This window comes from Salvia splendens, chromosome 15 (assembly GCF_004379255.2).
Source record: "Salvia splendens isolate huo1 chromosome 15, SspV2, whole genome shotgun sequence".
Lineage (NCBI taxonomy): Eukaryota > Viridiplantae > Streptophyta > Magnoliopsida > Lamiales > Lamiaceae > Salvia > Salvia splendens.
Genome location: NC_056046.1, coordinates 30,200,059 through 30,227,420, shown reverse-complemented (window position 1 = coordinate 30,227,420; position 27,362 = coordinate 30,200,059). Strand labels below are relative to the sequence as shown.

General features: G+C 42.5%; 1 long non-coding RNA gene across 1 annotated transcript; it reads right to left on the bottom strand.

The window, feature by feature from the left end:
* Positions 1-21,137: 21,137 nt before the first annotated feature.
* Positions 21,138-22,759, bottom strand: LOC121768505. Its single transcript, XR_006043380.1, has 3 exons — positions 22,603-22,759; positions 21,670-21,734; positions 21,138-21,170 (listed from the first exon to the last, which is right to left on the bottom strand). It is a non-coding gene; the product is annotated as an uncharacterized LOC121768505 (long non-coding RNA).
* Between the last annotated feature and the right edge of the window lie 4,603 nt (positions 22,760-27,362).

Sequence of the window (27,362 nt, the reverse complement as noted above, 5' to 3'; positions counted from 1 at the left end):
AGGAGACGTAGCATCGTTTGTGGAGCGATGCCTAGCTTGTCAACAAGTGAAAGCCTTACACCAAAGGCCGTATGGGAAACTACAACCGCTCGAGATTCCCGAATGGAAGTGGGAACACATAGCCATGGACTTCGTGACGGGTTTGCCAAAGTCACAAAAGGGCAACACTGCGATATTTGGGTGATCATCGACCGACTTACTAAAAGCGCGCACTTCTTACCGATTAGGATTACCTATGGATCGGACAAGTTAGCTAAGATCTACGTGAGTGAGATTGTACGTCTGCATGGAGTGCCAAAGACCATTGTATCTGATCGCGATACGAAGTTCACGTCGAAATTTTGGATGAGTTTGCAACGGGAACTAGGCACGAAGTTAAACTTTAGCACGACTTATCACCGGCAATCCGACGGACAATCGGAGAGGACGACCGACGATCCAAACGCTTGAGGACATGCTGCGAGCCGTTGTCCTAGATCGAGGAGAAAGTTGGGAAACTGTTCTACTGTTGGTCGAATTCGACAATAGCTATCAAGCGACGATCGATATGGCGCCGTATGAAGCCTTGTATGGCAGGAAGTGTTGATCCCCGCTCTAATGGGATGAAGTTGGCGAAAGGAAGATGTTAAGACCCGACGCCATCAAAAAAATGACTGAAATCATGCATCAAATCTGTGCGAGAATCAAGGAAGCGCAAGATAGGCAGAAGTCGTATGCTGACGTGCGTCGAACAGAAATCAAATTCAATGTTGGTGACAAAGTATTTTTGAAAGTATCCCCGACGAGAGGAGTTGTGAGATTTGGAGTGAAGGGCAAGTTGAAACCGCGTTTTATAGGGCCGTACGAGATTATCGATGAAGTAGGTCCCCTAGCATACCGTTTAGCGTTACCTCCCAGTTTTGGGAATGTGCACAACGTGTTCCATGTGTCGCAGCTACGCAAGTACGTATTCGACCCCAAGCACGTGATTCATCAAGAGGAAGTGATCCTGACCCCCGACATGAGCTACGAAGAGAGACCCGAAGCAATCCTAGATCGAAAGGTACAAGAGTTGCGAAACTAGTCGATAGCATCCGTGAAAGTGTTGTGGAAACACCATGGCTCCGAGGAAGCCACGTGGGAACTAGAAGATAGAATGAAAGAAAAGTACCCCGAGTTGTTTATGTGAGACGATCAAATTTCGGGACGAAATTTCTGTTAAGAGGGGTAGGATGTAGCATCCCAAAAATTTTGTGACTTTTATTTTTTTTAATGCGGTTGTCAAGTGAAAACTTCTTTTATGAAATTTATTGGTTTCTATGTGATTGAGTTGATTATGTGAAATAGTTGCCACGAGTGATGTGGAATGAAGTGTTGTATATTTTTATATTTTTCAATGTGGGGAATTAATTAAGTGAGATCATGCATTTTTATTCTAGCCAATTTAATGGGATATTTTCGGCCCCTTCAATTATTGGAATTAATATTCTCTTCTTGGATTTAGTTAATTGTTTTGGGATATTTATCCAAATTAAATCCAAACCAAATTATCCCTAAATTGTGTTACATGAAATTCGAACCCTAGCCTGCTTCTTTCGGGAGTTTTCGAAAAATCCCCTATTCAATAGGAGGATGAATTATTTCTTTTGATTTAATTGGTGTCTTATTGATTCCCTTCTTTTATTTTAAATCCAATTAAATCATAACAAATTTTATTTCCACACCCTAATTAAATTGATATTTGAAATATTTCATTGTGGCAATTAAAGCCAAATTTTCGCCCCTTCCCTATTTGTGGAGAAATTGTATTTGTTTCCTATTGTTGTGGAATCCTTTTATTTTTTTTATTCAAATAAATGCCAAATTAATACATATGCCTAATAAATTGGGGATGTGAATATTTTCCTTCTATTTTGTCTCCATCCCACATGCCCCATATGCTTCTATTTTCCTTGTGGAAATTTATTTATTTGTTACCTATTTTATGGGAGTCTTTTCCTATAAAAAAAATTACCAAATTTAAATCATATTCACATTTTATTGAGGATTTAAATATTATTCCTTCCATGCCTTCAAAATACACGCCCCCTCCCTTATTTTTCCTACTTGGAGATTTAAATTATTTTGTTCCCTTAATTGTGAAATACCCACTATTTTATTTCCTAAGTTGTGAATATATTTCTCTCCAAGTAAGTATTGCTATTTTTCCTTGATAATTAAATCAGCAAATTTCGAAATCCTCCCACATTCACACGCCTATTTTTATTTCCTCCATATTGTGGGATTTTATTTTATTCCTTCCACAATTTAATTATTTTAATTGGGTGTGAATTAAACCTAGTACATAAAATAGACTAAACCCTAACCCTAGCCACTATTTTCACACGCCTCCCTCTCTCTCATTCTCTCCTCACATGCCTCTCTCCTCCCTCTCTTCATTCTCTCCAAAAATCCTCCATTCATCCTTGTTCTTGCATCAATTGGAGTTGAAACTTCAAGTTTCACCGAAGAATCGCATCAATCTTTGTTTCTACCTTTCGTTTTGATCAAGAAAGGTATATTTGATTCACTTTTCCTCATCCCTTCCATTGGAACCTTGATTTTGATTCATTCATGCATATACTGAGTGTAGAGATCGTAGATCTAAGTTTTAATCGGGGGGAATTGTTTGATTGCACGAGAAAAGATGTGTGTATGCATTTATGGTTGTATATGAATGAATTTGCGGATGATTTGTGGTAAATGCTATGTGAATATATGAGAATATGATTATGAAATCTTTTTGAATCATGATTATGTGTTAGAAGCATGAATATATGTGTTTAGATGAATATTTGTGAAACCCTAATTCGAAATTGTGAAGCATGAAAACTGTGGTGTTCGGGCAGTAGGTTCCGACGTGTGTTTGACCGAACAAACGTTCGTATTTTGGTGCAAATTTTAACTGAGTACATTTCAAGATGTTTTCTGTGTTGTGTGAAAATTTCAGCCGTTTTGGACGAAAAATAAATTTTTAATGAATTTTTGAAGTTGACTGCGCAGTTCTGCCAGAATTTGTATTCTCGTCTAGTAAGTTTCGTTTTTGATTTGACCGAGCTAAAGATGTGAGTTTGATGTGAACTTTTAACTGTATGATATTTGATGTGTCTACTTTATTTTGGTAAAATTTCAGCCCCAACGGAGGTCGGATTAATTTTTAATAATTTTTACAAAATGATTGCGCTGTTCTGCCAGATTTCTATCTTACGAAAATAATCTTTGTTGTTAAGTCTTGAAGGATATACATGATGCATATGTGTTAAGGAACTCATTCTATGATGAAGTGATGTGTTGTTTGTTGATGTATGCTATGGTGTGTTTCCTTGTATTGATAAACGTTTGGGATGGGTAAAAATTAAAGATACGATGAAAGGAACGTTAGCGCATGCATGATAATGGTTGTGATGAAGGGCTGATTTTATTGTGTTGTTGATAAGGGTTGTCGTGCGTACGTGAGCACAAGGAGCGAGAGTTACATTGAATTGTGTTTTGTGATATCTAAGCAAGCGAGGTGGGCTTTCTTTAACTGAAAACTCTTTTGTTTTTCTAAAGTATGATTGTGGAGCTATAAGGGTGGTTTAAAGTGTTATGTCATGCCATGGACAGTTTTGATGTTGAGATTGTGTGCCTGATGCCTAGTTCGTCTGAGTTTACTCCGTTAGGCTATATGGCTTTGTGTGAAATGAATTCGGGTCTGAGTAGGGCCGCAAACCCTATCAGGCTGTGTACACTGGTCGGATCGGGAGCCGTCTTAGCTAGTCGACCGGTCTCGTGGGCAAATAGTGTGGCCACACTTTCGTCGCACTGTGGATGATGATGTGATTGTTGGTTTGTGATGAGAAAGTGGGGAGATTGTTTGACTGGCCAGTCTATGAAAATGTTTTGGTGATACTCGTGATATTTTCTTTTAAATAAACGTAAAACTCAAGTTCACTATGGTATGGATGACATATCTTATATAAAATACTTTGGCACGTGTTCACTGAGTATATCAAATACTCAGCCCTGCATATGTTTTCCTTATGTGCAGGTTGAACGGGATGTGGCAATGGATGTTGAGTCGGCATAGTAAAATTAAATGCGTTGTGTCTTCATACATAGGCGTCATCCTATGACTCTCTTTTGATAACTCTTTTCCGCTGCTATTTATTGAAACTGATGTCATAAGAATTTACTTTACGTCGTATGTTTTTGCCTGTGTAAAACACTTAGATATTTTGAATTCCGCTGCTTACTTTAAAAACTAAAACGTTTTGTGGTCTAAACATTTATTCTTTTGGAAATTAATTGACTTTTGCCTTAAACGTCCATTTTTTTTTTGCGTCCCCCATTTCTTCCCCGCTTCTTAGTCCCTCCCTTAGTCGCGATTTCCCCGTCCTTGCTATCCTTAGTAAGGGCAGGCCGTGACATAAAGAATATTCAGACTTGTATTTTTCTACTTTTAAAAGTGGAATATTCATAAATGGAACTAAATGTAATGTTTGATAGAGTTAAAAAGGGCTCACACCCTAGAATGAAAGGAGTGATGAATTGCACAACTTTCGAAACTCTAATAACATTAAAAGGTATTTCGGCCCATGAATTTATTATTTTTGTCTAATATCTTTGAATTCCTAGTGGTTTATCTAACCCACCTAGAATAAAAAAGGATATAAATTATGATAATATTATTATTATCATACATGGTTAAGTACATAACTTCGTGTACAAATTTTTAACAAGCATGTTACGTGGAAGCAACTGCAGAGATTGGCAGTCATTCTATAATTAATTAAACAATTTATTGAAATTACCCGACAAAGACGGGAGCATCACTATAAAAAAAAGGTTAAATAAAATGAAATCAAATTAAGTATGCCATTCTATTGTTCAATAAATAAATGTTGAATTTGTTGAAAATTCGGTGCAATATCTCTCTCTAGGAACCGTGCATTTAGTTATATTATAAATCAAAATTGACAAAGTATTAGATGCAAGTGGTACCATAATAAGGATTCAAATCGATTAGTTATATATGCAATACATCAATAGGGAGTAATGACAAGTTAATCCGACTTAACTTCACATTCCTCCACCTACCCAACCAATTTTCCTAACACTGAATTTAGAGTAAAATAAAGTTAATCAGTTAGTAGTATAATTCTTATAATCTCTACACAAATATAGGGACTAATTAAATTGAATTTAGTGTTTCCGGTATTAAATGATCATTTAAAGGACATGAAAAATGAAGTAAGGAATATAAGTTATTTTTCACTTTTCACCTGTCCAAAACCGTCTGTGACTTCCAGCTCGTTCCCCAGCAGCACCGCCCCTGACAGAACCATCCTAATCGAGTTCAGGTCGAAGTTATCCACCAACGGAATTATTATTGACATAGATGTTTCACATTTTTATTAGTGTGATGGTAGAACGTGTCGCAGAATTATTTCACCTACTGACATAGATCAATTGTTGTAACACCCCATATTTTGTATTTACATTCACATATATATATATATATATAGAGAGAGAGATGATCAAAATAAGTATGTGTTTAAATCCAGAAACGCAGCCCAAATCCACTACGCATGATATTATATGGATGTATTCATATCCAAATGCTAAGTATAAGTATGTATGTGTGTGTATATATATATATAGAGAGAGAGATGATCAAAATACTTGGTTAGTATGTATGTATTCATATCAAAATCCAGAAATGCAGCCCAAAATAAGTATGTATGTGTTCATATATATATATATATATATATAGAGATGATCAAAATACTTGGTTAGTATGACCTAAAAATACACTAACCATGACCTAAAAATGCCCTACGCATGATATTATTCTGCGTTTCTGTATTTAAATATGGTTTTGCATAGATCAAAACCCTATATAGAGATATATATATTATATGGATGTATTCATATCCAAATGCTAAGTATAAGTGAAACACAAAACACATGCAATCCATTGGTTTTGTGATCTAACGGTTAGATTAATGCCACGTGTCATCTAATAATGTAGATTTTTAGCCTAATAATGTACCTCGGCTAATAATGTAGCATTTTGTTTAAAAATGTACAGTTTTAGTCTAATAATGTAAATTTCTAGTCTAATGTACCTCGCTAATAATGTAGATTTTTAGTATGATAATGTAACTAATCACAATCATCCAATCTAATGATCCAAGGGTTGTGATTTGTGTTGTGTTTTACACTAAGTTGCTGTAAGGACCCTAGCTGTCACGACCGCCCTTTTAGGGTATAATAAATGCGGGCGATCGCGACTTAAACAGACTTAAATATAACAAGGAAAAAAGGCTAGGGTTTCATCAATAAGGCTTGACCAACATATTAAACGAGCACTTAAGTATAAAACAAGATGAGGGCTCGGGTTTAAATAATGAGTTGGGCCAGACATTAATATTAATGAAAAAGATTAAGAGTTTGACATTATCCAGCAAGACTTTAAAATATTGATAAGTCGTATTCTAGGCCTAGGTTACTGGTCAGTATGATGTGCGTAATTGAATTATATCTGCAAAAACTAGTTGCTTAAGCGTGCAGGGTAAGCCTTCTAGCCAGTAGGCAGAGTTTCAGACACTTCAAGTGAAAAGGGCGTCAGGACGATTACGTACTGACCAGTATACATGCAAATATGGCTCGAGATGGAGAAGGAGGATAGCTGGGACTGCTCAATCACAATTATAGGGAGGCTTACCCTAAAAATCAAGGGTAAGCCTCCCTATAAAAGGAAGCCACTTGGAGAGAAGAAAATATTTATCAACGAGAATCACCAATCGGAATTCATCATCATCACTCTTAGGTAGAATTCTCTCGGAGTTCAGTCCTTCAGCCCAGTCCAGAATCTCGTTCCTCGCCACTGCCATGGTCACTTGAAGATTTAGAAGTTCCCGGAGTTCCAGATCGTCCGTTCCAGCCAGCAGAACCGTAGTTAGAGATATCATCGCCCGGAGTGGCAAAACACTTTTATTCGCTTTCGTAGTTTAATTTACTTGCTTGCCTTACGTTGGATCTTTGTTTGCTTTCGGATATTTTCTGTTTTTGAAGTACTTGTGGAAGATCCGAACGTGTTTAAGATATGAAGTTGATTTCCGTTTCCGTTATAGTGTTGATTTCTTTTCCTTTCTTTTCCGCCTAGTTAGCTTAGATCTAAGGTTCTTTGGTGTTTTAAGTGCTGAATCTTTTCTTTCTTTGTTTCCATCAAAATTCCTTTAGTTAAACGTGGAACTGTTTGATCGTGAGTGAATCGCTGCATGTGAAGTCTAGTTTGAGTTCGTTTTGTTTTCCTGTTGACCAATATGCGGAGTTGAATTTTCTATGTTTTGATTTCAGATTTGGTGTTCTTATTTGTGGATCTGTGTTCGCGAATTGATAAACTGTGTTTCCGTGTTGAATCTGGAATTATTTTCTGATTTTAGTTTGTGTTGTTGAAGAAGATGATGTCCCTGTCTAATGTTGGGGACCACTTTGCTTTTAGATGCTTTTTGCTTTTGTCCTTTACTTTTAGTTAAAACCTGCAGATCTGTCAGCCTAGTCACCATGTCTACCACTACCCTCTGAATATTCTGTCTAGCCCAAAATAGAATCCCGTACCTTCCAAATATTTTCTGTTACAAAAATGTCCCCCTATTTCCACGTACACAGCTGCATCCCTACACTTCTTTCCCCATTCTAGTCAGTAGGAAATTACCTTTAAATTCTTGCCTAGGTAGAAACTCAACCCGAGCGTGGTAGCTAACCAAACCATCCAGAATATCACCACAATAGTTTTAACGCACCATCTCTGTGGGATTCGACCCTTACCACCACTATACTGATCAGTAGAAGTGGGTTGAGGAATTTTTGAAACCAGGGTCTAGGCTTAGTTAGGATCGCTATCCTGACCAGTAGGATATATCCTTGCTTGAACGACACCTAGGCACCCTGACATAACAAACACCGTTTCAAATGGCGCCGTTGCAGGGGATGGATGGCGTTACTAGTTACTTTTGTGTGTGATACTTTGGCGTATATATTGTGCATAATCTTCTTTTCCTTTTCTTTCCATTTCAGTTCATGAGAAGCAGTTCGGCTCCTGACCAGAGGAGACCGAAGATACTTCAGCGAGGGTCTATACTCGTAACCACTCGTTCTGGCTTGTCGACCACCTTGTCTGACCTAGGGACGAGTAGTGACGAGGAGAAGGGCACCATAGAGGGACCGATACCAGGAGAGATACCACTGTTGGAAGGCAACCCAAGGGAAATGGCCAACCAGGGAGATGAGGACCCGGAGATCGGGACGCTGAACGCGCATACTGAAGGAGAGCCCCCGCAAGCCATAGTCGTTACCCCAGGCCAAACCGCCTGCGATGTGAAGCCTCATGTGATCGCAATCCTGCCTACATACTGTGGGAAGAGCTATGAAGGGCCGTATGAGTTTCTTCATGAGTTTTGCAAAGTTTGTAGGGCGCAGAGGAGACCGACAGGAGCGACGGAGGATGATTATAGGCCGAAGGCTTTGCCATTTGTGCTAAAAGGGGAAGCTAACACCTGGTTCATGCGCCTGCCCCCCAACTCCATCGAGACTTGGGCCGATTTCAAGTCAGCATTTCTGGGCGAGTTTTTTCCGTCATCCAAGACAAGCGCGCTGAAGAGGGAAATAACTAATGTGAAGCAAGGGTATGATGAGCCCTTGAGTGATTATTGGGTAAGATACATGGGTCTTTTGGAATCGTGTCCCAACCATCGCATGGCGGACATTGAAGTACATCATACTTTCTACGAAGGCATGAACGCGGTAACCAAGGACCTGGCAAATTCATCGTCGGGAGGAAGCTTCACGCAATTGCAGGTTAGCGAAGCAAAGAGAGTCCTAAGGAAGTTACTGAATGCAAAGAAAGAGTATGACCATCCAAGGGAAGGATATAACCGAGAGCGGGCTGTTGTTGCCTCGGTTACTGATCAGGAAAATACACTGTAACAGAAAATGGATTTGAAAATGGATGAGCTGAAGAAGTCACTTCTGAGTGCGATCGAGAAGAGTACTCCACCACCTCCCCCAACTGGGAATTACAAGGGTGCAGATCAGGGAAATCAAGGACCGAACTATGATCAGCCTAATGACTTCGGGAATATGGTACTTCAACTCTAGTGGGCATTGGATTCAAGGTAGGCAACGGGATGCACCATGGAGGGATCATCCAAACTTCCGATGGGGTGATGGGAGCCAAAATCAGAACCAAGGTCAGAACCAGTATAACCCTCATCCGAACCAAAACCCTAACCGTGGACCAGCGAACCCAGACTACCAGCCCAACTGGTCAGGAAGAAACCAACATTCCCAAAACCAAAACCCACAGAACCCGAACCCTGTCTATGTGCCACCCCACCAGAGAAACTTCCAAAACTTCCAAAATCAGCCAAACCCAGGACCCCAAAACCATCAGAACCAAAATCAATTCCAAGGCCAGCACCAGAATCAATATCCTCAAGATCAGTACACCCCTCCTGCCCAGTATAACCAATACCCGCCTAATCAAGGCCAGCAAAACTCCCAGAACTATCAACACCAAGGGCCAAGTCATTTCCAAAACTCGAACAGGTCAAGGAGATCCGTTGAAGACATGATGGGTGAAATGCTAGCATCACAACAGAGTATCAAAGGAGAATTGCAATCCCATAATGAGGTCGTGCAGGGGATGCAAAACGCCCAGAAGGAACATAAGGCGAACATGGATATGATGAATAGGCAGTTAGCTCAACTGGCCAGTTCGGTGGGTGATTTAAAGGGAAATGCAGGGAAACTCCCATCTACAGTCCAAATGCCCGAAAAGGCAAATGTGAGTAAGGTTACGTTGAGGTCGGGAACCACTTATGACGCGCCTCAACCGAAACAACCTGGTGGAGGATCTAATGGAACGAAGATAGGAGGTGATACCATTTCAGTGGATGAATTAGGGAGAACTATGCCTCGGATGAAGGATCCATTCTTCTTGGATGATACACTAAGTTTACGAGGTGAACCCGACACCCTACTGACCAGGAAGACACCCCCTCAAGAGGTAGAACCCAGAATGGAGGCCCAGACCCAGGAACTACCCAAGAAAAACTCCAAGAAGGTTGCTGAAGAACCAGTAGAGGAAAAAAAAGGGGAGAAACCGTTCCCATTCCGATTTGTTACAAAGAGGAAGAAAGAAGACCTGGTTGACTACTTGTCGATTTTTGGGAAGTTGGATGTCACCATACCATTCCTCCAAGCCGTGAAGCTACCCCCTCTCGGGAAATTCATTAAGGACTTCATAGCCGGGAGAGCCCAGAAGGATGGCAAGATTATGGTGGAAGGAATAGCGTCAGCAATAGTGCAAGAGAAGTTACCACCCAAGAGAGCCGATCCAGGTATGTTCACTTTGCCTATAGTTATAGGAGATGTGAAGGTCAAACATGCAATGTGTGATTTGGGGGCGTCCATAAATGTTATGCCATTGTCTATCTATAACCGATTGAAGGGAGTTAGATTGTCTAATACTAGGGTGTTGATCCAACTGGCTGATAGGTCGTGCATAAGTCCTGAGGGAGTTTTAGAAAACGTGTTAGTAAGAGTGCATGATTTTACCTATCCTGCTGATTTTTATGTGATCAAAATGAGTGAGCATGAAGCTAGGGAATCTAGTGGAGTGTTGTTAGGAAGGCCATTTTTGAGAACGGCTAAGACAATAGTAGACATGGCCGAGGGGACAATTTGCATTGATTTCCATGGAGAGAAATTTACTTTTGATATCAATGAAGCCATGAAGAAATCGATTGATTCTGAAAATTTGTCTTATGTTGATGTGATTGACCCCCTTGTCCAAGATTTTCTTGAGACCGAACTATTGCAGGAGAAACTCCAAGCATTAGATGCTTATGAGCAGGCTGACGTCGAAGCCGCTGCATGGTGTGAAATGATCAGTAGCCAAGGGTTGACTGATGAAGAAATAGAAGTAGTAATCAAGGAATTCTGTCAGAAATCGGAGTTCACTGGAGCCGCAGGGGTTCAGCTACCAGCCAGTATAGAAGAACCATCGAAGGGAGGTTTAGAAAAAGAAGGAGAGATTGAGAAAAACCCTCTACCCGAAGACACACTTCCACCTCAAGTTGAGCTGAAGAAGTTGCCACCAAATTTGAAGTATGCTTTCCTTGGAGAGGAGAACTCTTATCCTGTGATCATCAGTAGCAGCCTCACGAAAGAACAAGAGACTAGGCTACTGACCGTGCTGAGCAAGAACAAGAAGGCAATTGGATGGAGTCTTACAGATTTAGTGGGGATTAGCCCCGACGTCTGCATGCACCACATTAGGTTGGAGGAAGGAGCGAAGGCACATCGAGATGCTCAAAGGAAGGTAAACCCTAACATGTGAGAAGAGATATTGAAGGAGATCTTGAAGTTGTTGTCGCTAGGGATTATCTATTCAGTACCGGATAGTGAGTGGGTCAGCCCGATCCACATGGTCCCAAAGAAGTCGGGCATCCAAGTAGTTCAGAATGAGAGGAATGAACTGATCCCAACGAGGCTAGTCACGGGTTGGCGAATGTGCATCGATTACCGTAAGCTGAACAATGCGACCAGGAAGGACCATTTTCCCCTGCCGTTCATCGACCAAATGTTGGAGAGATTAGCTGGGAAGAAGTATTTCTGCTTTCTAGATGGGTACAGCGGGTATTTCTAAATTTACGTAGATCCTGAGGACCAGGACAAGACTACTTTCACTTGCCCGTTTGGAACCTATGCATACCGTCGCATGCCCTTCGGCCTGTGCAACGCTCCAGGTACATTTCAACGATGTATGATGAGCATATTTTCTGATTTGATTGAGGATTGCATAGAGATATTCATGGACGATTTTACGGTTTACGGAGATTCGTTCGACTCTTGCCTTCACCATTTAGATATAGTTTTGGAGAGATGTCAAGCAAAGAGTTTGGTTTTGAACTTCGAAAAGTGCCATTTTATGGTCGCCGAAGGGATAGTTTTAGGACACGTGGTCTCAGAGAGAGGTATCCAAGTGGATCGATGCCAAGGTAGATGTTATATCCAAATTACCATTCCCTACTGATCAGAAGGGAATAAGGGGTTTTCTGGGGCACGCCGGATTTTATCTAAGATTTATCAAGGATTTCTCCAAGATCGCCCAGCCCCTTACTAGATTGCTTCAGAATGAAGTGGAATTCATCTTTGATGAGCAATGCAAGGCTGCTTTCAACCTTCTCAAGGAAAAGTTGATATCCGCACCTATCATAAGGGCTCCTGACTGGAACCATCCGTTCGAAGTAATGTGCGACGCCAGCGATTTTGCGGTAGGAGCCGTGCTGGGTCAGAAGATCGACGGGAAGAGGTACGTAATTTTTATGCGTCCAAGACTTTAAATCAAGCCCAGCGGAATTACGATACCACTGAAAAGGAGATGCTGGCGGTGGTGTATTCCTTCGAGAAGTTCAGGCCATATTTGTTGGGATCTAAGGTCATAGTGTATACTGACCATGCGGCGATTAAGTATCTGATTGCCAAGAAGGAATCCAAACCACGCTTGATCCGATGGGTACTCTTGCTGCAAGAATTTGACTGGGAGGTAGAAGATAAGCGAGGAGTCGAGAACAAAGTGGCGGACCATTTGAGCAGAATAGTGCAAGATGGAAACAGTGACGAAGTGCATGATAAATTTCCAGAGGAACATTTGTGTGAGGTGATTTTTGTGCCCAGAAAAATTGATTGGGAAGAAGTGTTCAAGCTTACTGGTCAGAATGATACAGCAAAAGGAAAAGAGAAGGTAGGGCAAGAGCCTTGGTACGCGGACCTGGCCAACTACCTGGTAACTGGAGAGCTTCCAGAAGTGCCAAGTGTTACCAAAGCCCAAAGAATGAAGATCAAGAGTGAAGCGAAATACTACTTTTGGGACGACCCCTGTTTGTGGAGGGTAGGGTCCGATCAAGTGATAAGGAGGTGCATTCCTGACTGGGATCAGCGGGATGTTTTGACCCACTGCCATTCGTTAGCATGCGGAGGACATTTCGGGTCCAAGAAGACGGCTAGGAAGATTTTGGATAGCGGCTTTTATTGGCCAACCCTCAACAAAGATGCGTACGAGTTTTGCAGAAGTTGTGAGCGTTGCCAACTGACCGGTGGAATATCTGCCCGGGATGAAATGCCACAGGTACCCGTAATAGTTTGCGAGTTATTCGACATATGGGGAATGGATTTCATGGGGCCTTTCCCTTCATCCTATGGGAATCTGTATGTCCTAGTTGCTGTAGACTACGTCTCCAAATGGGTGGAAGCCAAGGCCACAGGCACGTGTGAAGCCAAGGAAGTGGCCAAATTCTTAAAGAGTCATATCTTCAGCCGATTCGGTGTGCCCAGGGCGATCATATCCGATCAAGGCACACACTTCTGTAATCGCACAATTGAAGCTTTAATGAAGAAATACGGTGTGCACCATAGACTATCCAGCCCTTGCCATCCGCAAGCAAATGGTCAAGCAGAAATCTCTAACCGCGAAATAAAGAAAATTTTGGAGAAGACGGTGAACACTTCTAGGAAGGATTGGAGTGTAAGGTTAGAGGATGCTCTCTGGGCGTATCGAACAGCCTACAAGACTCCCATAGGCATGTCCCCTTACCGGATTGTCTTTGGAAAGATGTGCCATTTACCAGTTGGAATCGAGCATCGAGCATACTGGGCAGTACAGAAAGTGAATATGGATGCTACAGCCTGTGAAGAGGAAAGGAAGCTGCAACTGCAGGAGCTTGAGGAACTTAGATTGGAGTCATTCGATTCCGCCATGTGGTACAAAGAACGAACTAAATTATGGCATGATCGAAATCTGAGGACTAAGGAGCTCCATGTTGGCCAGAAAGTACTACTCTTCCAGTCAAGATTGAAGCTTATGCCAGGGAAACTCAAGTCCAAATGGACAGGACCTTACATCATAACTGCACTCCGGTCCAACGGGGCAGTAGAAATTTCAGGGAGTTTTTCTAACTCTGAACCTTTCATAGTAAATGGGCATAGGTTGAAAATATTCAGGGATAATAGCGAGGTGGGTGTAGTGGATGAAATTCCACTACAGCCACTTACATCGGTTTCATACTGATCAGTAAGATAGGAATTTAGAATTCCACGCGGCCAGTTTCCCTTTGAGAATAGTATGCATATACTGGTCAAGTTGAATTCCAAATTACCTAAGAAAGTTGTAAATATTGTAAATACGTAATTAATTTTTGCACGCTAGATAATTCCTAAAAATCCAAAAAAAAAAATTTTCGGGCCTTAATTTTAATTTGAAGTGCGCATTGACCAAAGGATTGCTTATTTGGTGCTATTTCAAAATGTTATTTAAGTGCCCATTTAAATTAGTCTCCTTTTTAGGCAATTAGAGGAGGAATTATGGATAGGACGAAAATTTGAATTAAAGCTTGTGCAGCTTTTGCAGGGTGACAGCAAGAGAAATGACGCATGAGCAGAGGGAAAAGACGCGCGGACCAATCAGAGGCCAGCAACCTCAACCGCCCTTCCCGTCTGAAACGTCGCGACCGGCTACCGCTAATAACCGGTTACAACCACCTGCAACTGCTCTCTCTCACCCGAATTAAACTTACCGTCTCAACCCTTTCCCCTCACAAACCCTCATTTTCAAATTCGCTCTCAAGAAATCCTTGTCCATCTCTCTCGCGGAAACATCATTCTCAACCCTCAACCCTACCTTTTCACCACTAAATCGCAGATTTCCACTCATGGGGAAGAAAGCTTTCGCCCGGAAAATCAAACGCGCCGCCAAGAAACCCAGGAGGCACAACCACAGCAAAATCCACCGCCACCAGCACCGACCGCTCAGCCACCACCTATGATTTCCATGGATGCCATGATGGCATTTCTTCGTCAACAGGACCCTACTCGGGACTGGACGGCGGCATTGACTGGTTTTGATCAAATGGGGGGTGTAGGAACCACACCCAGTGAACTCCCGCCTGCGCCGGACAGTCATTCAGCAGATTCAGTGCCGAATTCGGCAGAGCTCGACGCTATCACCACACATTACGACTCCGACTCTGAGGAGCGTACGAAAAAGTCGAGTCAAGGCAAGACAACTCCGGAGGGGAGCGAAGGAACAGAGAAAGCGCCCGAAGCGGAGCCGGTAGTTCAAGAAGTGAGAAGGCCGGAAATAGATTTGAATGAATCGGCCAGAAAACAAGGCCTAATGACGGACGAAGAATTTGACTCGATTCTGAACAGGGTCAACCAGAGAGAAGAGGACACTGCACTAATGGCTGAGGGTCAGGAAACAGAGAGAAAGCCACATCAGGAAACATACCGGAAGGCCGACCTTTCCAGTTGATAGGAGGGAAAGGAGAAGCACCGAGTAAAGAAAAAGAGCCAGTAGATCCCCGAGCAGAAGTAGGGGATGGTAGAATGCAGGTAGGAGAGGAGGAAACAGCTGCAGAAACCAACGAACCAGAACCGGTGGCACCTCCGGTAGTGAAGCCCAAGCCCATAAAGCGGAAACTGGTGGTGAAAGCAGACCCCAAGGCAGACTCGCCCAAACCGCGGAGAATTTCGCAGAGATGCTTGGGAAAGTGGGCAGCTAGTAGGGCGAAGCCGAACACAGAGGCAGATCCCGTGGAAATCTTGAGTGAAGAGGAGAGGACCACTCCCACAAAACCTGAGGAGGAGTCTTTACCTGTTACTGACCTAGAGGATACTGCAAAGGAAACCGAAGCGGTCTCTCCAACACTGAGTGGCCAAGGTGAGGAGGCTGACGGGATGGCTGAGGGTCTGGACCTCGCATCCAGGTCAGTAGGCCACAGGGAGACCGAAGTAGAGACCGACAAAGCTGAGGAGGAAGCCAGGTACCAGATAGAAAGAAAAAGGAAAGGAAAAGCCCCTATGAAGAAGAAGCCTAGCACCAAGAAACCACGTGTCGTGAACACTGGCATAGTGATCACCGAGGCTGCTTAGAGGACCCCATCCAGCCAACGAGAGCAGAGTGATAGTGAGTATGAGATCAGTGAAGAATCTGAATCCGATAGCGATACGACCATGGAAGATGAGGAGTACAAGGAGCAGCAACTCCCTAACGATCATCGGGAGCTATTGCATCCACCTGCAGAACCACTCCGATATAAGCATTGGACGGTGGAGCTCACAGATGACGCGGTGGAGGGGATGCAATTTTTTGACTCCAAGGAGCTCCAATCCATCTATCGCACCAAGAACGCAAAAGGCAAGAAGGTTAAGTGTGGAAAGGTAATTCATCTCCCCTCGTTAGATGAATTGAAGGTTCGGGAATCGTTTCTCGCCCTTTTCCACGAATTGGGTTTTGAATGGCTGTTAAGGAATGAGAATTTGAATGTTCCGGTCGATTTGGCCAAAGAATTTTTTGCGACCTTTCGATTCAAGGTCACAACGGATTTGGAGGAGAGATTAGGATGAATTTGATTGAATGGACTGTTCGGCTAGGGATATGCAGTTTGGAGGAGGCCATAGGGCCCGAGTGGAGAGATAGGGAGCGGGGGATTCCCCGCAGGCATGTGGACTTTGAGCCCCAGGTAGCTTGGGAAGAGCTTACTCACCCCGGGGCAGGACAGTTTCAGTCCACTATCTCCCGATCTATCCATCTCAACGATCCTAATCTACGCCTGGTTCAACTCTTCTTGGGTTACAACCTTTTAGGACAGTCGAATTCGGCAGTCCGGACATCGATGACGGAATTGTATCTTATGTGGTGTGCCAAGAGAGGCAAGAAGTTGCACTTAGGGTTCTGGACTGCATACACATGTCACCTCATCGCTACCCACCCAGCACGGAATATTTCCCTCTGCCATATATTGGGAATCTTTGTGAGAAACAACGTCACCGTTTCAGAGGACAAAGACTTAACCCCCTTGACGATGGTGGACGCCCCAGGATTGTTTGACACCCCCCTATTCGTCCGGACGAATGCGGTATACATGAGGCAAGGCGTGCCACACTTCTACGCGATGGGAGAGGAAGCTACACCCACTGCTCGGTTGGCAGCAGCTCATGAAGCACCGGCACACGACCAGAGACAAGAGGGGATGGAAGAAGCTGTGGAGAAGATAGCGGAGGGAAGCAGACAGATAAGGGTAGAAATGATCAGATTAGCATCGGACCAGGAACAGCGTCAAGCCAGAATGGAGAAGGAAATGGATGAAGTTAGAGAGGAGAATAAGATATTGAAAGCAGAGATGGTCAAGCTAGCGGCAGTGATGGAAAGGATGTTGGAGAGATCTGCAGAGCAGAAGACATTGGCTCAAAAGCAAGATGCTATGGAGACGTTAGTGACTACTTTGGGAGAGGAAAACCATCGATTGATCACAGAGATGGGCCGGATGGCATCCGTGATAGATGTGTTGTTGGAAGAAGTGACCAGCCGGAAGAAAGAACAAGCTACAGGAACAAGCGGCCATGGAGGCCAGGACGATGAGACCCACCCACCAGAGACAATGATAGACGAGCCCGAGGAAGAGAACGCCGAGGTGCCGGCAGCAGCCGAGGAACCGGCGAAGGAGAGTGAGGATCACACTGGAACGGAAGAGGAACCCCTGGAAAAGCAGCCTACACCACCTGCCCCACGGAGGAGCAGGAGACTTCGCTAAGACCACCCCCATCTGACCAGTTAGTTTTTCTTTTTATTTTCTCGTTTTTAGCTTTTCGTTTTTAATTGTGTTTTGTGTGTCTAGGTAGTATAATTTCTGTTTGTGCGCAAACCCCGTTCGTAACACTTAGCCTATTCTATAGTCTAAGTGTGAGAAGTTAAGGGTTTGTCTTTTGGCGCATGTGTTTGTGTTTTCTGTTTTTCGTAAGCATGTTAACTCACACTTAGTCCGTTGCACGGCCTAAGTGTGAGGAGTTTTGTGTATATATGTGTTTTGTTAGTTGCTGTTTAGGTTTTCAAAATCTCACACTTAGCCTATTCCATAGTCTAAGTGTGAGAAGTTTTAGTTTTAATTTGTTGTTTTTGTCTGTTTGTCTATGTGTCCATCATACTGGCCATTACCTTTTCCACTTCACAGCCCTATCTAAGGGCAGACACTTGTGAAGTGGGAGGGGGGACGCAATGACCAGTATGATGAGTATGTGTATATGTGTAGTTTTTGTGTTCGTGCTTGTGTTAGTGTCCTGTTAGGTTTAGTTTTTTTATTTTGTGTGTGTTGATTGGGCTTAAAACTCAACCGTCTTGAGCTGACGGTGAAGGGAACTGAGGGAGATGAGACGTGCTGGAAAACCGAAACCACCCTCCCTAGTACCTCCTGGTCAGGATAGATGATGTGAGTATGAGAGAAAAGCCCATACTTAGAGCCAAGCGCGAAAGCCCTCTTAAAATGTGAGTTATAAGCTTTAAGTGGAACCACTTTCCACATATATGGAAAAGGAAGAGAGGCTGCCACAAATTGCCTAGGATGAAGTGACCACGGGTAGCAAAGACTGAAGGCAGTAGGAAACCCCCCATCAAAAAAAAAAAAAAAAAAAAAAAACCACCCTTAGAACCTTTTTTCCTAACTCTTTTACCCAGATAAATACCCCTAGCCACTGGGACTGTGTGTGTGCAAAGCGTGAGGCGAATGAAGCCTAATGGCCAGAAAGATGTACAAGAAAGCATACTTCAGCTGGGCAGGAAGGTTCGGAAGAAAATCGACCAGGGAGTTATCCCGGGTCCCCAAAAAAAAAAAAAAAAAGAGGGAAAAGAGAAGGAATAAGGGTGGCGAAGCCACGAAAAAAAGAGAGAGAGAAGAATGTGGAGAAAAATGGTCAGAAACTTGACCACAAAAAAGAGAAGGAATAAGGGTGGCAAAGCCACAAGATGATACTGAACAGTTGGAGACCCAAGCCAGAAGCGCCAACTAAGAAGCAACTGATCAGAAGCCTAATGCACACAGTTCCCTCGCACCAATAAAATAGAAATTTTGAAAACTTAGAGCCTTAGGAACATCTACCCCAAAACACTGCAACCCAGTAGCTGCACGTGAGATCCAAGTCCGAAGCAAGCGTGGTTGAGCATATTGAGATAATGCGGTCCCAACATTCCTGGTGAGGTATGAGAGACCGAGTGAATCTAGTGTTTGGCCGAGAGTTTGGGCGATCTTGACAAACGGATGTACTGACCAGGAAGGAATGGGGGGGTGGCAGGAGTTCAAGGCTGTCTAAGGCCGGATTGCACCAGATCCCGAGGTAAGGGATGGTTGAAAATATAGCCCAAATCTTTGTGTTTCGGTTTTAATTGTGTTTGTGTGTTTGTGTGTCTTTTTCTGTGTTTGACCAAGTGTTTTTTCTTTGCGTCGTTGTAGTATAGAGTCTAGTTTAGGTAGAGTCGGTCAGGGGAGTAACCAGGCTAGAATTCGACTTATTCGTTTTTGTTTGTTCTTCACGCTTGAGGACAAGCATGTGGTAAGTGTGAGCAGTTTGATAAGTCGTATTCTAGGCCTAGGTTACTGGTCAGTATGATGTGCGTAATTGAATTATATCTGCAAAAACTAGTTGCTTAAGCGTGCAGGGTAAGCATTCTAGCCAGTAGGCAGAGTTTCAGACACTTCAAGTGAAAAGGGCGTCAGGACGATTACGTACTGACCAGTATACATGCAAATATGGCTCGAGATGGAGAAGGAGGATAGCTGGGACTGCTCAATCACAATTAAGGGCAAAGAAGTCATCTCACCGCAAGGTCTTACCCTAAAAATCAAGGGTAAGCCTCCCTATAAAAGGAAGCCACTTGGAGAGAAGAAAATATTTATCAACGAGAATCACCAATCGGAATTCATCATCATCACTCTTAGGTAGAATTCTCTCGGAGTTCAGTCCTTCAGCCCAGTCCAGAATCTCGTTCCTCGCCACTGCCATGGTCACTTGAAGATTTAGAAGTTCCCGGAGTTCCAGATCGTCCGTTCCAGCCAGCAGAACCGTAGTTAGAGATATCATCACCCGGAGTGGCAAAACACTTTTATTCGCTTTCGTAGTTTAATTTACTTGCTTTCCTTACGTTGGATCTTTGTTTGCTTTCGGATATTTTCTATTTTTGAAGTACTTGTGGAAGATCCGAACGTGTTTAAGATATGAAGTTGATTTCCGTTTCCGTTATGGTGTTGATTTCTTTTCCTTTCTTTTCCGCCTAGTTAGCTTAGATCTAAGGTTCTTTGGTGTTTTAAGTGATGAATCTTTTCTTTCTTTGTTTCCGTCAAAATTCCTTTAGTTAAACGTGGAACTGTTTGATCGTGAGTGAATCGCTGCATGTGAAGTCTAGTTTGAGTTCGTTTCGTTTTCCTGTTGACCAGTATGCGGAGTTGAATTTTCTATGTTTTGATTTCAGATTTGGTGTTCTTATTTGTGGATCTGTGTTCGCGAATTGATAAACTGTGTTTCCGTGTTGAATCTGGAATTATTTTCTGATTTTAGTTTGTGTTGTTGAAGAAGATGATGTCCCTGTCTAATGTTGGGGACCACTTTGCTTTTTAGATGCTTTTTGCTTTTGTCCTTTACTTTTAGTTAAAACCTGCAGATCTGTCAGCCTAGTCACCATGTCTACCACTACCCTCTGAATATTCTGTCTAGCCCAAAATAGAATCCCGTACCTTCCAAATATTTTCTGTTACAAAAATGTCCCCCTATTTCCACGTACACAGCTGCATCCCTACACTTCTTTCCCCATTCTAGTCAGTAGGAAATTACCTTTAAATTCTTGCCTAGGTAGAAACTCAACCCGAGCGTGGTAGCTAACCAAACCATCCAGAATATCACCACAATAGTTTTAACGCACCATCTCTGTGGGATTCGACCCTTACCACCACTATACTGATCAGTAGAAGTGGGTTGAGGAATTTTTGAAACCAGGGTCTAGGCTTAGTTAGGATCGCTATCCTGACCAGTAGGATATATCCTTGCTTGAACGACACCTAAGCACCCTGACATAACAAACACCGTTTCAAATATCCAATAACGGAACAAATTCAAGTTCAAGCCCAATTGCTAATAAGTAAAAGAAATATCGCAGCGGAAAACGACCAAGAGAAAGAGTGAAGTCATGTGTGAAGACACGACGACACTCGGAGTTTCAAGACAATATTATCATTTCGTTTAATTTGCTCAACACCGCCAACCGCTCGTCTCCGCTCAACCTGCACATTAGGAAAACATATGCAGGGCTGAGTACTTATAAAATACTCAGTGGACTTATGCCGAAAACATTTTTAATAAAGATATAGTTTATCATGCCATACGTAAGTAACCATCGGGGTTTAGCTTTAGAAAGGCCCGAGGCACTCAAATCATTTCCCATTGTAAAATTCGACTGATCAGTCATTTTCCCATAGACAATAGCCATATCTGCCAATACATGACAAGGAATGCGGCCGCAAACCAGGTCACTAGACCGGCCAGCCCGTACGCTAGCACACGATCTACCATAGGTGTACACTAATCCAAGTAGAGTTTGCGGCTCTACGAGGACCCGAATTCGATTTATATAACAGTGGCAACAGCCACATCAGATAGGCACGTTAAAACAAATCACGGCATGATAAATACTTTAAACCACCCTTATAGCTCCACAATCATACGTAAAAGAGTTTAGTAAAAGAAAGCCCACACATAGTGTAGGGTAGAAAAGAAGCCCACCTCGACCGTTTAGATTTCAAGTATCGCTTTTCCTTTGATATCACGTTTAGCGCATGAATTATCACCTTTAGATAAGGTATTCTCAATTAGTCACCAACATGGACTTAATATTATGCATGTCCTTAATTTTTCCCTTTTCCCAACAACAAATGGAAATCACATCATAGCATAACATCTTTGCATATCACATCCTCTCGTCACATATATAATTCATGTATGCCATTCAAAACATAAAGATATAGTTATTTTGCAAAGGTAGAAATCTGGCAGCACTGCGCAACCATTTTATAAAAATCATTTAAAATTCATCCGACTTCCGTTGGGGCTAAAACTTTACAAAAAAGCAGTAGACTCATAAAATAACTTCCAGTTTAAATTTCATGTCAAAATACCCCTTTTTAGTCGGTCAAATCAAAGACGTAACCCACTGGTCGAGAAAACATGTTTCTGGCAGAATTGCGCAGTCAACTTTAAAAATTCACCATAAATTCATATTTCGTCTAAATGAGTTGAAATTCGCACACAATACAGAAGACATCATGAGGTTTACCCAGGAAAAAGAATCGATCAAAGCGGAGTTCATTTGGTCGGTCAAATACATGTCGGAACATACTGTCCGAACTTACAGCTTTTCATGCCTTTAAAAATTCGAATTAGGGTTTATCCCTATTTATTCAAAATCAACTTTTTCATGGTTTTAACACACACACATGCTCGAGAGAGTCCTTATACTCATGTTTTCGTAACATCATATATCATTCATCATAGATTCATTAAATCATCAAACAATTAATTCAAAACGCAAATCACACATCCAAACACAAATTCCCACCGATTAAATCCCTTAGATTTGAAATCCCTACACTCACTATATGCATGAGGGTTCAAGAATACCGATTAATCGGTTAGATGAGAAAAGATAGATCAAAATACCTCTTCTTGATAGAAACGATTGGTAGAAACAAAACATGATCTCGATTCTTCAACAACTCTAGAGGCTTCAACTTAAATTCTTTTCAAAGGAAGAAGAATTCATGGAGAAAAATTGGAGAAGATTGGGAGAGAGTGGGAGAGAAAAGTGGCGTGAGTTTCAAGGGGGGGGGGGTGGGAGCGTGATTTTTGATCTCTAGGTGTAGGGTTTCTCATATTTTATAGAGTTAGGAAAGAATCTCCAATTAATTTCATGAGATATGGAGGATTAATTAAAAGATATTTGAAGAAGATTTGGGGGATGATTGGCGTGGAAGATGAGGGAGAATAAGGGAGAATATTTCGAAAATCATGGCTATTTATTTAGCCATTGATTTAATTTAGTATTTTCACGGAGCATAATAAAATAATACGGAGCAAGAAAATCAATAAAAATCCTCCCACAATAAATGGAAATAGGCGTGTGAAATATTCCTTCCACAAGGAATAATTTCCAAATCTTGAATAAATTAAGGTAAGGTAAGATTTGCTAGGATATTCCAATTAAATCATAGAAAGAAATAAATAAGGGATCAATTAATATAATGAATAATTCCACCTCTCCATAATTAGGAGATTTTCGAAAATCTCCATGAATAAACCATAGGGGTCGAAATTTCCATGGAGGTAATAATTGGCTTTGGATTTAATTGGATAATTATCCCAAGCAAATAATTAAATCCAAGAAAATAGAATTCCTCTCCATAAATTCATAGTGGTCGAAAATTCCAATAAAATGGGTAAGGTAGTTATTGATGATCCTATTAAAATCTCACTCCCCAAAATAAAAATATAAATTGCGGCTATATTTCATTCCGCATCGATTAATTAAGGCCACGTCATCAATTCGACAAGATTGACTATTCCACCTCTCAACTCCAAAACAAAATTAGGTCGCATAGAAATCAAGCAATTAATTCACTCGTCAATTAATCCACATACTTCACGGCATTAAAACATTTAATGCAAAATTTTAGGGTTCGAAAATTAGGGTTCGAAAAGTGGGGCGTTACATCCTACCACTCTTAAAAGAAATTTCGTCCTGAAATTTGGTACTCTCAAGGGAAGAGTTCTGGGTACAGTTCCATCACCTTGTCCTCAAGCTCCCACGTGGCTTCCTCGTGTCCGTGGTTTCTCCCAAGTACTTTCACGTAAGCAACCGGTTTATTTTGTCACATTCTGGACCTTTCGGTCTAAAGTCATTTGGGGTCTCTCCTCGTAGCTCAAGTCCGGGTTCAACGCGACTTCTTCGTAGTGAATCACATGCTTTAGGCCAAAAACGTGTTTTCGCAATTGTGATACGTGAAAGACGTTGTGCACGTTTCCAAGGCTTGGGGGTAGCGCCAAACGGTACACAACGGGTCCTACTCCTTCTAGAATTTCATAAGACCCGATAAATCGTGGCTTCAACTTTCCCTGGACACCAAAACGCGTTATCCCTCTTGACGAGGATACTTTGAGGAAAGCTTTGTTGCCGGTTTGAAAATGCAAGTCGGTTCGTTGGACATCCGCGTACGACTTTTGTCTGTCCTGAGCTTCTTTGATCTTTTCACGAACTTGTCGAACAATTTTAATCATTTCATTAACTGCATCAGGTCCAAGTACTCCTCGTTCGCCAACTTCGTCCCAAGAGAGCGGCGATCTACACTTTCTTCTATACAAGGCTTCGTACGGCGCCATGTTTACTGTTGTTTGGAAACTGTTGTTGTAAGCTAATTCGATCAGCGGTAGCATTGATTCCCAACTTCCTCCGCGGTCGAGCACCACGGTTGTCAACATGACCTCGAGAGTTTGGATTGCCCTCTCGGATTGTCCATCGGTCGGCGGGTGAAAAGTCGTGCTAAAATTCAATCAAGTTCCAAGCTCGCGTTGCAGACTCATCCAAAATCTTGATGTGAGTTTCGAGTCACGGTCAGACGTGATCGTCACTGGGACTCCATGCCGTCGCACTATTTCCTATATGTAGATCTGAGCTAGCTTGCTTGATCCAGGCGTTACGGGAATCGGTAGGTGAGTCGGTCTATACTTACCCATATGGCAGTATTCCCTTTTTGCGTCTTTGGCAAAGATGTCATAAAGTCCATGACAATGTGCTCCCATTTCCACTCGAGAATTTCTAGTGGTTGCAACTTTTCGTACGGTCGTTGATGTAGAGCCTTCACTTGCTGGCAGGCTAAGCAGCATTCCATAAATGTCGCTATGTCACTCTCCATACAATTCCACCAAAAGGACTCTTTCAAGTCTTGATACATCTTCGTGCTTCCCAGGTGAGCGGTGTATGGAGTCTCATGAGCTTCACTCATGATCTCGTTCTTGAGTTCCACGTTGTTTGGTACGCACAGTCTCTCTTCAAAAATGAGGGCGTTGTCGGATTCCTCACTAAAACTTCCAGATTTTCCAGTTCTCACTTTAGTTCGAAATTTTCCAACTTTCGTATCCATTCGTTGTGCTGCAACGATTCTTGTTCTTAGATTAGGTTCAACCATTAAAGTGGCGATTCGTGCTTCGACTGTTTCCGGTGCTCTCACCACTTCCAAGCGCATCTTACTAAACTCGCCAACCAGGATTTCTTCTATGGTGAGAAAGGTGGCTAGTTGGGAATGACCCTTCCGTCTCAAGGCATCTGCCACTACATTTGCCTTGCCAGGGTGGTAGTTGATGCCATAATCGTAGTCCTTCACCAATTCAAGCCATCTTCATTGTCGCATGTTTAAATCTCTTTTGCTCGAAGAAATATATCAGGCTCTTGTGGTCCGTAAAGATTTCACATCGAACTCTGTAGAAATGATGCCTCCAAATCTTTAGGGCATGTACTACTGCACCTAGACCCAAGTCTTGGGTTGGGTAGCTCAACTTGTGCGGTCTCAATTGCCGGGATGCGTAAGCAATCACCTTGTTGCTTTGCATCAATACACATCCAAGTCCCACCTTTGAAGCGTCCGTGTATACCACGTAGTTCACTCCAGGTTCTGGTACAACTAAGATTGGTGCACTAGTTAGCTTTTCCTTCAAGAGTTGGAAACTAGCCTCGCACTCGGGAGTCCAATTGACTTTCACTCCCTTCTTGAGTTGTTGGGTCATTGGTCTCGCTATCTTGGAGAATCCTTCTATGAACCTTCGGTAGTATCCTGCCAATCCTAGGAAATTCCGAATCTCGTTTGGTGTCGATGGTGACTTCCATTATTGTACAGCCTCAACTTTGGCGGGATCCACTCGGATTCCTTCTGCCGACACGATGTGACCAAGGAAATTTACTTCCTTAAGCCAAAACTCGTACTTGCCGAATTTAGCGTATAGCTTCTCGGTCCTCAACATCTCCAAGGTGATTCGTAGATGCCCATCGTGCTCCTCCTCATTCTTCGAGTAGACAAGCACGTCATCTATGAAGATCAAGACGAAATTATCTAAGTATACTGCGGGTGGAATACTGCGGGTGCATTTGTCAATCCAAACGGCATTACGACAAACTCATAGTGACCATATCTCGTACGAAAAGCCGTCTTTGGTATATCCTCTCTTCGGACTCTCAACTGATGGTACCCGGACCTCAAGTCCATCTTAGAGAATACACCGGCTCCTCGAAGTTGATTGAATAGGTCATCTATCCTCGACAGTGGATATTTGTTCTTGAGGGTCATCTTGTTCCCTATAATCGATACACATTCTCATCGGTCCATCCTTCTTTTTCACAAAAAGCACCGGTGCGCCCCACGGTGAAACACTGGGTCTAATAAGACCCAGGTCCATAAGCTCTTGGAGCTGTATCTTGAGTTCCTCTAACTCCTTAAGCGCCATTCTGTATGGTGCCTTGGACACAGGTGCCGACCCTGGCTCTAGGTCGATTGTGAACTCCAGTAGTAGGTCTGGCGGTGGTCCAGGTAAAGTTTTGGGGAAAACGTCGGGAAATTCTCATACAACGACAACATCTTCCACTTTACTTTCTCCTACCTCTTCTCCTTGTAGTTAGGAAAGATAGGCAGGACGCCCCTTTCTTACCATCGTACTAGCTTGGAGCGCGGAGATGATAGAGGTTCGCCGGTTCATCGAGATTCCATAGTATACGATGGGTTCCTTGCCCGGGGCTTGTAGAGATATCTGTCTCTCCTTACAACGAATCGTCGCAAAAATTCATGGTTAATCAAACCATTCCTAGAATTACGTCGATATCTCTCATCGCCATAACTTGCAAATCGTGAGTGACTAACTTAAGTTCTCCCATGAAAATTTTCTATTAACTCTTCTCATTTGTCTTCCAACTTCCACACGATTTTTCTAACATTCATGGTATTATCACACATCTCTTTTCTCGATCGTGTCGCCGTCCCGTGGCTCTTTCTCGTCACCTTTCATAGGTTCTTTCTTGTTAACGATATTTATTTTGTGTGATAAACTCTATGAAGGGGCTTGTACTTCCTCTACAAATTCCTCGCACGATGGTGACCGTAAACACATCTTCTCATATTCTTTATTCGCTTATCGTTCGATCGATCGTTCACTCATATATGTATCTCGTTGGTTATGTCGATGCTTCTGGTGGGTGTGTCATTTTTTAGCCTGTCTGACTATAGAAACTTATTCCTTGCATATATCCGAGTCGACTACTGCATTTCCCTACTGTCTAGTAACAAGGATTCGAAATTTGACCCAACAGTCTTACTTGGATATGAACAGATTTCAAATTGTTGCAACATTGCTGTAGATGTTTTTAGTCGGGAAGGCTCCAA